Source organism: Anser brachyrhynchus (assembly GCF_964034855.1).
Source record: "Anser brachyrhynchus genome assembly, chromosome: 6".
Classification (NCBI taxonomy): Eukaryota; Metazoa; Chordata; class Aves; order Anseriformes; family Anatidae; genus Anser; species Anser brachyrhynchus.
In genome coordinates, this window is record NC_137700.1 from 21,155,127 (window position 1) to 21,168,304 (window position 13,178).

The window sequence follows — 13,178 nt, forward strand, 5'->3', positions numbered from 1 at the left end:
TTTTAAAATGATAAATGTGAGGAGTTGGGGTGAAGGTAGAAGTTACAGCTGATCCAGTTGTGAAGTATTCCAGCACGGGAGCAGATGTGGGTATGAACCACTATGCAGGATTTTAAACTGTGCTTAGCTTTTGATTGCTTGCTGGTTTCTGTACAGCTCATCTCTACATTCGGAGGTCAACTGCTCTTGGTTTGACATTCGGGATGCAAAACGTGGGCTTTTACAATGAATGCTACATTTCAGCTTCGTATCGGAGCTATTTGCTTTCCCCAGAAATATAACCATGGCAAATTGTTTCCATATATATGGCTGCAAAATATTAAATATTAAAATGGTAAATAGTCTTCCTTTTCGCTGAGTATATTTAGAAACATTCATTATACAGGCAAAAAATACACATCCATTAAACCAGAGCTGTTTGGGCTTTGAAATATCTCAACCCATGTAGTATTTTAATGTTCACTGTTCATTTCTTTGCTTTACTGAGTAAATTAAAAAGAACTTTCTTTGTTCTTATACAAACATTAATAAAAAGAAAAATCTTCACTTCAGCAAGGGGTTTGCTTGAACAAAAAGGCAGCGCCAGGCCTTGGAATAATATTTTTGCAGTGGTTACATGAATAATGAGCTTCATCTCTGTGACTGCACAAAACCCAGAAGGAGATCCTTGGCTGGTACAAAACATCACTCAATTTGCACTCTGACTTACATCAAGCAAACTTTCTTTTGTGTGTATGTGGCGCGGGGACAAAGGATAAATCTGGGCAGAGAATTGTTTTTTCTGGTGCTGTAGTGAAGAAGCTGCAGCACTGCAAAGTTGGCTGGGTTGGACTTCTGGTGCCAGGACTTCAGCCCCAACCCAGGTGGGTGGATGACTTGACTGCACGTTTGTGGACCCCTCCTTCTTTCTAACAGGGTGTTTGCTTAGAGGGAAGAATCCGATATTTGATGTGGGCTCATGGAAAGAGGGCTTCATCTTTGGAAACAATGATTATTGGCTTTCTGGTAATTCATAAGGAAATACTTGGGTTGATCAAGTACATTGTATGAGCAGTGTGTAACAATCAGCCCTTTTGCACAAACTTCCTATAGCACACTAAATATATGGAAATCTACATACAAATATGATGCAGGTCCTGTATTGATTACATCCCGCTCCCATGTCCCGCTACCTTAATGGCTGCACTGGTATTTCTGTGTGTAAGCAAAGTGCCAGGAGCACGTGTGATGCTCAAAGGACAAGGCAGCCATTTCAAAATGGTAAGTAAGATTTTGTCTGGGTTCTGCTTCCCCTTTGCTAGCTAGGTGGGGCAACACTGGATTTGCAGTCACAGGACAAATGCTCTGGTTGGAAATGTTTATTGTTCCTGCTTATCAGAGTGTATAGGAGGGTAGGATTAAGATACATACAAAGTACAAAGTTTTAGCACTTCTAATTTTTTTTTCCTGGCTGTGTGACTGGAGATTTGGAAAGCCTCTCTGTTGGTTGGTGAACCTCACAGATTGTTTTCTGTGAGAACTGATACACTTCAGCATGTTTGAAGAGAAGGTTTTTCAGGTAACCACCTTATATCAAGCCAGTAACACTGCATTTTTTCACCTCTTTTAGTAACAGGGAACATAGGCCAAATTTCGTTCCCGTTGGCTCCAAGGGGAATTCAGCACTGCTGATTTTAGAAGGAGCAGGATGTAGCATGGTATATGCAGCTTGCAGGCTGAAACAAGTATGCATTTACAAAATCTCATATATAGAACACAACTTTGTCAAAGTCTGCAGACTTTTAAGTAATTGCATTTTCATTGCTTAAGTCTGAGTTTACAGATATAAATGTATGCACATTTAGAGTTCAGTCTTGCTACGGGTGTTGCCGGGAGGAGCTTGCCACTGACTTTCTGGCACTGGTAAAAGCCTATCTATAAAACAAGGTAATTGAATTAATGCATTTGAAATGGATCTTATGTAAAATATAATGGAAAGACATGTTTATATTAATTTAAAGAATATGAACATTAAAGTGCTGCCTTGTAAAGCAATTTAATTCAATGGTCTGAAGACAATTGTTAGCTAAATTAGCGTAACTCCTGAGAAAACACAAGAACAATTGAGTTACTCCAATTTATGCTCATCTGCCTGAGACTAGGATCTGTCCGAAAGCAGATAAATGCATCACTGCACATTACTGTAACTTGGTAACGTCGCAGAAATATTAAAGCATAAAAGTGCATCCTGTGTAGTTCAGCAGTTCAGAATACAAGAGCCTGCTCTAAGCCTTTTGTATTAAAGCCCACAAACTGTACAAAAGTCTATCTGTAAGCTTTTTAATGGTAGCCAAGGTACCAAAATGTATTTCTAGGGAAAATGTGCATTATTAGCACAACCAGTCATGCCAGGGGCTGGTGTTACTGGGAGAGCTGGCTGGGTAACGGGCTCTTGCGAGGTCTGCTGGAAGTCTGGTGTAAGGCAGCCCTTAGGTGGTGCTGGCCAAATAGTTGCTGAATTAAAGAAAACTCTGACCGGTAATCTGGCTTTTTGTTTCAGACCAAAATGGTAAAACATTCCGGAAGCTGGAAAAGCAGAGCAGTTAAAAACCCTGGTGCATCTCAACCCCTCTGGAAACAGCACTTCGTCTCGCGGCTGTAAGTGCCATGTGCCAGCAAGAAGGGAGACGCTGGAAGCAGCCTTGTGTTTGACAGGTGCTGGTTTTGATTTAAAAAAAAAAAAAACAAAAACAACTTTTTGCTACCTCGGGAGACAATAATTATGAAACTATGGTACAGGCATTGGACGGGAGCTAGGATATAAAAATGAGAAATGTCAGAGAAATGTGTGAGTGTGATGAGTACTTAAAGAAAGGTGAAACTTGGGAGCCTTTGCAACTCATAGAAGGCTGAAAACTCCGTCTTGCAGTTTAGGGACAACTGAGTATTAGGTAAAAGGCTGAGAGGTGCTCGGAGAGGGACTATGAAAGATAAAAAAATTAACCCTAAAAGAGTTCATCAGCAAGTTATTCGGCAATTGAACTTACAGTGTTGGCAGTGCTTTAAATGTGTGAAGGAGGCAGCAAATCTGGAATTTCCTAGGGATGGCCATCAGGTAGGATGCTAGGTGAAACTCAAAAGTTTTCAAAAAGAAGATAATTCCAAGAGTAAATGGATTAAAAAAAGAAAAAGCCTGGCAACATAATAGTGAGTGTTAATATAAAAAGATAAAGACAACGAGTGTTTGGACAAAGGAGGTGACAGTGCCCCATTAGCCTGGAGGAATTCTCCATGGGAGCAGGGGACAATGGCACAGCAGAAGATGAATGGACTGTATTATGTGTCTCAAAGCTGAGGCTCTTGGTTGGTACTAGAACATAAATTGGTGTGTTGCCAGAACCAGGGATATTAGCACTGGAAGGAAAGCTAAAAGCAGGGGGAAGTAAACTGATGAGATCCAAGGCTTTTAGCGATGAGCTTATCTCTGCTGAATGGGTATTTCTACAAAAGACTTGAGAAAATAACCACTTGGAAAGGTGCAGTATGTAATTGTACCTGGATGGGGGGACAGGGAACCATCCCAAGGTCTGGCTAGAGAAGTGCCAAAGCCTTTAGTCTCATCCAAAATTGCTTTCCCTGGGGAGGCAGGGAGTAAAGGCAGGAGTGGCACCGCTTGCAGGATGCTGCAAAATGTGGAGGCGCTCCCAGAAAAACAGAAAATGGGGCCAATGGGACTTCTGCAGGCAGACTGTGCTGGCACACCTGTGTTGTTCCTGCCCCATGTCTTTATGTAGTGCACTGAGGTAGATAATGCAATTATATCGGCCTCTGATGATGCCCAGGCCTTGCGCTGCCTTCTGGAGGACGTGTAATACAAGCATCAGCTGCTCATATGTCTCTTCATTGCAAATGGTGATGTTTGCATATGCATTTTTGGTAGGGAAAATACTTAACATGGGGAATTAAGTCTTTTTAAAATGCACTTTTGGACGAGATGGATGGTTAGTAGGTCTTCACATACAAAATCAGTCTTTTTTTGCTGTCTTATATTAGCTTTCAGTGGGTAGTGGTTTTGACAAAAAGAAAAGAAGCTAATAGAAAATAACAGCTATAACCTGTCATTCTTGGAGCTAATGAGGTGAATTTTGATTCATATCTCAGTATCTAGAGATCACAATAACAGCAACTTTCCTTATCTACAGCTGCGTCTTCAAAACCTGTCTTAAAATTGAAGAAAGGGGAATGAAGGTAAACTGTATGAAGTAAAGTCAATGTGAAAACATCTTTCTCAGAGAAGTGGCAGGAGACCCAAGCTTTGCAGTCCCTTTTCTTGTTGACTTGAAGTCTTCTGGCAGGTCAAAGGTCAGTTTACCTCTGAAAGAGGTCACTAGCTGAAAGTGGAACAAGATAACTAAAAATTTCATTGAGAGCAGGAGAATTCCTCTGCACAGCCAGTATGGAGTGCGCACACATCCTCAGTAAGAGAGGTTTTGGGTTGAATATATCATTTCTTAAAAAGGCTTTCCCTTTTGTTTCACATTTCAGAATTAGTGGGAAATGCAGAAGGTATGCTGTTTTATTGCATTAACCCTTCTTGTTAAACTGGAGATTTTGAAAACTGAAATCAAGCTACATGGTAATCTGAAATCTGGCAGAACAAGAGGTAATGATAGCGTATCTCACCCTTCAGGCTTGCCTTATGTCGTTACCAGCACTGAAATTATTAATATAGGAAAAAGTTGTTATGCTCTACCAGATCACTGAACAGTTTAAAGTTTGCAAATGGAGAATAAAAGAGCTGCCTAAGTGCAGTGTAGTTTCCTTGCCCGCACATTTTGGAGGATAAACCTTTGCACGAGCCTGGGGGAGTTGTTTCTTGTTTTTATCCAGCCCCTTGCATGTATAGGGTTTGTGTGTTCAGGATACCCACCTAGTGTGCACAGCTGGGGAGCAAAAGTGAGGAAATGTGCTGGGCTACTACTGACTGTCTGTGCAAGCTGTGCTTCTAACTCACTGGCGCCTGGATTTTTTTATGTTTTGAAAGCTGCATTCAGGGGTGGTACAGAGGAGTGAGAAGATCAAGAAGGCAGTATTACTCACTGATAAATGACAATTTGGATAAATTCCTGCAATTGAATACTGAGGTCACCTGGAAGAACGTAATCAGGATGGAACATCTGTAGTGCTTTTTAAAAAATGCCATGAGTTGTAAGTTACGTAAGAATGTGATTTTCATCCCTTTCTTGTTTTACCTATTGCAACAGAGGCTGCAGCACATGCCTTGTTGTCTCTGAAGGGCTGTTACGCCCCAGAGTGCATCTGTCCCACTGTAAGAATGCTGTGTGAGATGAAGAGAGCAAAAACTGCACGTTGAGTTAGGTTATCTCTCTTTTGGAGCTACAGAAAGAACTTGGTGATTGGCTTAGACCCCAGTTACATGATGGCTGAAGTTGGATGACGTCTGCACAGGTGGACTAAGGCTGTTTTCTGCACTGTACCAGAAATTGTTCCAACCTGCAAGGAAAAACAGAAACTTGTCATTTGATCAATGTGGGGAGAAAACTGGCCTGGAAAACGTGTAGGGGAGAGAAGTGGTAACAGTCCTTGCCACTTGGCAGAGGTTCCTCGTTTCCCTCAACATTTCACTGGTGTTTTGGGGGGAGAAGCTGGTGTGGCTTCTCCCTGCTGTGAGCACAAACTGGGTTTCCAGCGGGGTGGATAAAGGGTGGTGCAGAACTGCTGAGTGGGGAAGAAAGACTCGTGGTCTGGCTAACAAATTCCAAAACAGGTTTAATCTCTGAGATTTATGTTGCTTCTGCATGCAGCTGAGGTTCGGGTTTGTTGGGATTCAGAGGCTATCCACCTTCTCCCTGATGCTTATAGGTCTTAAAACAAGAAGTGCTGGAGGGGCAGGTCCCTGCAGACCCATCCAGCATTTAAAGCACAGCCCTCAGAGAGGGTGAATGCCCTGGGTCTGACGGTTGACCACGAGGTTGTTTTACTGAGACAACCTGAGGAGGGTCTGCTCTGGGGCCTTTTCACCAGTTGGCAAGCCACATAAAACTGTTACTAAAGGACCATGGGTAAATAGTGATTCTTTTTTCTCTCTCTTTGGGTTATAAAATACTGCGTGACAGATTAGGAAGATTCACTAAATCTGCAAACAGTAAGTAGAAGTGACAGTCTTTACTTTTTTGAGTTACATTGTCCGGTAATGAACATCTAAATTCCTCTGCCATAAGCAGCAATGATACACGAGGAAGGACAGCTTTGTAGGCCTCCTCTCTAGGCATTATGTTTGTAAAATTAATTTGTTGTCATTTCCCTAATATATATTGTTTTTACAACCCACCAGAATGTTAGAGGCTGAATGAAATGAATGTAAATGAAAGCAGACACCTATGTACAAATAGAAATAAAATAGATAAATATGTAACAATGAGAGAAATGTTTAAAAAGATGAATTTTATCATTAGCTGAATCTTTTAGGGCAATTTTGCTGCCTCCAAAGCAATATTAATAAGTGAGACTACGGTAAGATAGAGCAGAGCTGTGATTAAAGAGGGATAACGGTGAGCTCACTGCGCCTCCCAGCTGCACGGTGCTCGGTCGGGGCACCCACATGCGAGGGCCTTGCCTGCTCAGGGGCGAGAAGGGAGGTTTCTGAAAGCCTCAAGCGTAGTCAGATACAGCAGTGGCATGTAGGGATGAGAGAAAACGATGACCTGTTCTGGCAGGAGTCCTCCCTCAAATGTCAGGACTGTAATTTAAGGAGAAGCAAAAGGAAAAAAAAAAAAGTGTATGATTTCCCACTGCTTTCCCTTTCATTTTTTTAACACACCTTATGAAGAAAAAAACCGACGCTGTAATTAAATAGCAAAAGGCCTTCTCATTCCAGCTCTGGCAGGAAGTGGGAGTGCTAGAAATCTGTTACGGTTTTTTATATTGAAGCTGGGCCTGTTTTTACCCCATCAAAGACAGGCATGAAAGTCTTTGGTACTTTGCATTGCACATAGAAGATTTACCTGGCAGTGTTGATAGAAGCCACAGAACAGGATATGAGAAATCCTAACCTTTAATAAAGATGAGGATCTCTCCGATATGAAGTATCACATGCAGATCTGCAGGGACATGCTTCATTCTCCTGTGTTTGTTATTCGCCAATTTAAAAGGCAGTTCCTTACTTATATAAGGCCGAGTCTTGGAGTTCATAGGTAAACTTGGATTAAAAACAACTGGAGTCAGCCTTTTTCTAATGACTGCAGTGGCCTTTGGATGAGCTTCTCAATTATTCATTTTTTTATTATTTAGGAAAACTTGTACATATCCTGTTAATTTACTTGGGTAAGTTCTGAATAAAATGTGGTGATGCGATTAGCATTAATATAATACACAAATTGCAGTAATTTGGTTGTTGGGTGCAAGTTCATGGGCTATAGAGAGTTCTTGCTAAATCTGATTTTAGTTTATAGTTTGCAGTGAGACTTAAAAGTTTGATCAGTTTTATATTGCTTAAACTTTTGAAGTGAATACTTCAAAACCATTATAATCATTCATTAAATCAGCAGTTATGACTTTGCTAGATACATTCCCAGTTGGAAATAACTAGTTCAGGCTGCAGAAATCTGACTGACAGCTGACGCTGAATTGCTTCTAAATTCTCTGTAGCAGCATGGTAGCTTCAAGTTTGTTTTATAATTGTTAGAGATTCACGTTCAAAGGTGTAGTTTTGACTTTCTGCTAATCCTTCTGATTTAATCAGTGTAATAGTCTTTCAGCAAAGCAAGTTAATCAAAAATAATCAGGAGTGACAGGAGAAAGTAGATGGTACATCAGATTTTTTTGGGACAGTGCCTGAAAGACTCAGTGGGATCATATCTAATGCGAGCACCTAAGACTATGCCAAGTACCACGATAATTATACAAACTTTGTGTTCTAGTAAATCTTTAAATACCATATAACGAACTGTGGGAACAAGCTGAAGTTCCCACCTCATCAACAAGCAGCAAGAGATGACCTGCTTTTTGGGAAGATGTGTATTTCAACTCATCGTGATTTTTCTATTCTTAATCAACTTTTTGAAGGGGAGAAGAAAGCAAGGGCAGCAAACAGGTTAGGAGCTAGGAGAAGTGTCTCCTGTTAGTGTGTACTTGCTTTAGAGGGAGTTTGTTAGGAACAAAGCCAGGGCTGAGTCCTGTAACCCTCACACGTGAATGGTGTAGATGTGACTTAGAGGATCTGGCTTTGCTCTCACTGGAGGTTTTTATTCCTTGGTTCTTATCCCTTGGTTTTTATTCCATGTCTTTCTGCTGTGGTATTCCCAAATTCACCCCATTCAGTACTTACCTTCTGAAGTCCCACCAGCTCTCTGTCTAGAGTCCCACTGCAGTCCCAGGAATTGGTAGGTGCCTCTACCAATTCTTCCCCCACCAGCTGATGAAGAGAGTCCTTCCGTGCTGCTGCAGGTCTCATGAAAACCTGTGCACAAAGAGTTGAGGAACGATGAAGACTTAACAGTTGAAAGCTGTTAAAAGGCAGAACAAAAAACCAATCCGTGTATTGGCTCTAACCTTTGTCTCTGGAGAAGGACATAACCCAGGTGAGGAAAAGGTATGACTCAATTAATGCCATTTGTACATGGGGACTGTAGTATGGAGGTGAGCATCTTTGCCTGAAACATCTTTACCTTCAAGGCCGATGGCTCTAAATGCTTTTCATTCTTTCTCTCCCATCTGCCATGTTCTGACGGCTACGTGCAAACTCTTTTGATGCATTTGTGGCTTATTGATCACTTTTTCACTGGTCACAGGACCCTGAAAGATAGGATGGCAAAGGTGCAGCAGGGTGATTTGTACACATTGAGGTGACACTGAGGTTCTCTTTGAGAACCACGTTTGAATTCCTGCTCCAGAGAGAGGTGAGGGGACCAAGCTGTGTTTCTCACTGTTGTTGCATCTAGCATTTAGGATTACTAGTTGGTAGCTGGTGTTGCATGGTACCTAAGAGCTTTGGGTGTAGACCACATGCACACTGCTGTCAAGTACAGAGCAAAAAGCTGTTCCTTCCCTAAGAGGGCCTTCAAGTGTAATTACAAGTAGAAAGCAATAGATGGATCCAAGCAGAATACGGGATTAAAATAAGTAAATCAAAATGAAAGGAGTAAGGGAAGGTCATGTGCTAGTCTCAGCCTATCTGCATCCTATCCAGATGGTTGTAAATAGTAACCAGAGCATTTTGGGAAGGGTTTTGAAGAAGATACTTGGAAACTATCTTCCTGGAAAGTCTTTGAAAGTGTAGTGGGCAACATGGGAGAAAGAAACAAGGATGTTTAAGCGCGATGTGCAGGTGGGCACTGGGTGCAAGCTATGGTTGGGTTTAGGAGGGCAGATGTTGAAAGATGTTTTCATCCTCAAAGAAAGGATGAAAAGCTGTCAGTACTTGTTACTGAGCTTCACATGGGGAGGGCTGGCAGAACAGGAGGGAGAGGGTTGGAAAGACACCACCATATAGGTACAGAAGGGGAAGGAGGTGACAGATATTTGGATAAAGGCAGGTCTCAAAACCTACCATATTTAGGTGTGCAAAGACTTCAAGCAGAGGAAGAAGAGAGGGAAGTAGTAGAAGAGCCTGGCTGCCTTGCAGGATGAGCATGAATGGCTACAAGAGCAGAAGGAAAAGGGAAAATTTATCTTGCACTTGCTCTATGATCTCCTGAGATGGCATTAGTTCTGGTGAGTCTGATAAAACGCACGTCCTCTCGCTCCTTATCCTTCAGCTGCAGGAGGGAAGAAGAAATTACATTCTGCTTTTCATCCTTCTTTCTCTCTCTCCTCTCACGAGGAGGACAGTACATAGCCTCTCAAGTTGCCTGCCTCTAAAACCGCAGCTGTATTTTAGCAAGTTTGCTTATCTGCGTGTGGTCTCAGGGAGTGAATCCGAACTGCAGTGATGCACTGGCTCTTTTCTGTCTTCTTTAATTTCTTCCATTTGTTTTTCAATTATAAAAAGAAAATTGTAAAATTATTGGAAATTATAAGGGAAATTATAGAAATTATAAGGAAAGCTACAGCGTAATGAAGCATATAAAATCAGTGTTGATGCTGAAATAACTTCTGGCCTTCAGCAGAGGAGACTCGCATGTCTTCATACCGATGAACTAGTAGCACATTTTCACATGAGTATTCCAAATTTTTTACGATTTTCCCAGCAGGTTTCATATTACACAACATTTCAGTTAACCATGGATTATCACTAGAGATGGAGGTGAGGATTTATCTGACAAATGATGATAATTTAAGTAATGATTTAGGTGATGTGCAATTGAATGCTAATTCTGTTGTGGCTTGGAACATGAGACATGATTAATTTAGACAGTTTTCATGTGACTAAAAGGATCCAGATATCAGCCCACAGCTGTTCCCTTTTTGGAAAGCAGCTCATATTTTTCAAGAGGTGATAGAGTATCAGTTTGCAAGGCATTTTGTTCTCTGTTGTATACTCCGAGACTTCTGTGAGCAAAGGCGGATCCACAAATGAGGATTTAGTCTTCCAGCAGTGTGTCAAGAGCTTCCCGTCCCCTCTCCCAGGTGTGCAGGGACACAGAATAATTAGCTATGATGAGAGAGATTTCGGTGCTCAGGGATGCGTACAGAGCATCATTGCCCCATGTGGGGTTTTTCAGCATCCCACAAGGATGCGTGTGCCTGAGTGATGAGCTCAGCTTGCAGACGAGCTGTCCCAAACACCACTGTCCTTGTAGGGGGCTCCTCTTGGGCCGGAGGCAGCTGCCCATTAGCTCCCAAGAGGATGGAGGGGCTTGGGGAGGGCATGTTTGGAGGAGAAAGGGAAATCCTGTACGGGATCAAAGTGAGAGATGAAAAAATGTCAGTATATTTTTTTCCTCCATTCAATTTGTTTCTTGTTTTGGAGACTGTAGGTGCTGCCCTCATTAGAGCAAGCCCATGGAAACCAGTCCTGCTGGAACTTGAGGCCCCAAAAGACATTTCAATGAATGTAAATTTTGAATATAAAACAACAGACAGAATTGGCCAAATTATGTCTAAAATGGGACTTGAGCGCCTGGATTATTCAGAGTCCTTGGAGATGCCTTAATTCTGCATTTCCTGATGTGTGCATGCATGGATAGCGCTCAGCTGCGAGGTGGCCATACACACCGCTCTGTGTCCTACCCCTGCATAATACTCTGTAATTCCAGAAATGACGTTAACTTTAATGATTTAACAAGAAATATAATTACGGTTTCTGCAGCAACCGTGGCTTTAAATATCCTGAATTATGTACATGTATAATCTCAAACATAATGAAATAGTAATGCAGCTCATTGCATGTAAATTACATTCAAAGTTAGGACTGTTAAGAGAAAACCACTTTTGAGTGATCAGGATGGAAAAATATGTATGAGAAACCCCTCCCTAGCATGAGAATTCCTGCTGATTCGTGCTTGGAGAGTTAAAAATAAAATAAAGTAGAGGGTTGCTTTTTGCTTTGGTCCTCTGAGGTCTTGCTTTGGGGTTGGTTGCATTCGAGAAGAGCGTGTCCTGGGAGTGGTGGTAGCCCCTTTGTTCAACCAAAAACTGGCCAAGAAACTTTTGCCTTGGGGAACAAATTAATTTGTGGTGGTTCACTTGCAGTTGGTTTGTTCTCTTGCAGAGACGTAGCGCAACGTGCGCTCGCCAAGAAGAGGAAGGGGGGTGTGAAGATGGGTGGCAGCAGTGTTATGAGCAGGGAGGCAGAGGGAAGGAGTGCAACACGTTGGCTGATACAACAGATGCTCCTAAAATAGCTGGGAAAATTGCCAGTGGGCTGGAAACACTGGAGTGACGGGAGCACAGGACCTCCCTGCCCACCTAAACACCGAAAGGAGCAGTCCTGCCCCCGGCGAGCAGGAGCTGTGAATTCTTTTTTGCTTTAAAAGGCTTTGAGTCTGTGCTACGGCGTGGGCTTGCGAGGACTTTTTTGATCTCTTGCAATCACAGCCCTGTCATCTTGGGTACAGGAGGGGAGGGCAATCCAGCTTTCTCACTCTTATTTAAAACTGAAGTGGTTTCTTTTTATGTTTTGTATCTAACCGGGGAGTTTTCTTTCTTCCTTTTCTTTTGGATTTACATTAGTGTAACTGAGAGGAGGATTTGATTTTGTCTCCAAATGAGTAGTTCTGTGTTTCATACCCTAGCAGAAGATCTGTGGGGATATGGAGGAGGTTTAGATGTATAACTGAATACTTGAAGTTTTAATAAGGCCCTAGACATAAATTATGAATCCTTACAGATCACTCTAATAGTCATTAAAGTATGTTATTAATGAATATAAAAAAAGCATGGATCTTTGACTTTGCCTCGGAGTACCTGCGCTTTTCTTGTATTTTGATCCTACAAGTTTAGAGATTCTATTTCTGAGCTGTTCTAGCTGTAGGCAAGCACTTAAGTAATATCATACTGGGGAGTTAGTGAACTTTTAAACAAAAAGCAGCACACCAGAAGTTAGAACAAAAGACACAGTAACTAGGTGCAGGCAGAGAGAATGATTTTGTCTAGCAGTAGGATTTAAAATATTCAGTATCTCCAGTCTCTTGCCCCCGTCATACTCTGACTAGATCGTGGTAAGTTTAAATACCACTGAAAGAAACATACATTAATTTATGTTGAAAAATCTTATTTTTTTTCTTTTACTGTAAGCAAAGCTGCTAAATCACCATAAACAAGGTGACCTCTTGGGGTAAATTATTTACCTCGGTATGCGCAGAGGCAGTGAATAAGCTAATCTCTTTCTCTCTTTACAGGATACTGTTGTTGAAAAAGTAGAATTTATGTTTAATACTTCCATGGTTGATTTCTCTCCTTAGGCTTATATAACCACCAGATGTCTCTAAAACCATATTCTCTCATAAACATTTTATAGTCTTTGAAGATGTTGAAAATGTGGGATTTATAGGACTATTACATCCATCTACCCAGGGATCAAAAACTCTATTACAATTACCCCAAGTGCAAAGTCAGAAAATTTATTTAGTTGTGCAGATAAGTTTGAGAATTTTCACAAGTCCTCATTTAATCTGTATACAGTAAAATTTAATATATTAACCTCCTTTTGAGACATAAAATTAAAATCCCTGTAGGATACAATAGTTTTATCAAAAATGTATGTAAAAGAAGATTTATTAAGCGGGATAGCAACTCCG

General features: G+C 41.4%; 1 protein-coding gene across 17 annotated transcripts in view; it reads left to right on the forward strand.

Moving 5' to 3' along the window:
- LOC308197640 (uncharacterized protein) overlaps window positions 1-13,178 on the forward strand; it is a 628,187-nt gene that overhangs the window by 119,731 nt on the left and 495,278 nt on the right. For 16 of the 17 annotated variants that reach the window (XR_013953160.1, XR_013953161.1, XR_013953162.1 and 13 more), the window contains exons 8-9: window positions 2,540-2,694; window positions 4,182-10,243. The gene's annotated coding sequence lies outside the window, so the exon portion shown is untranslated. The remainder of the gene's footprint in view (window positions 1-2,539; window positions 2,695-4,181; window positions 10,244-13,178) is intronic. The other variant, XR_013953176.1, reaches the window with a different exon arrangement.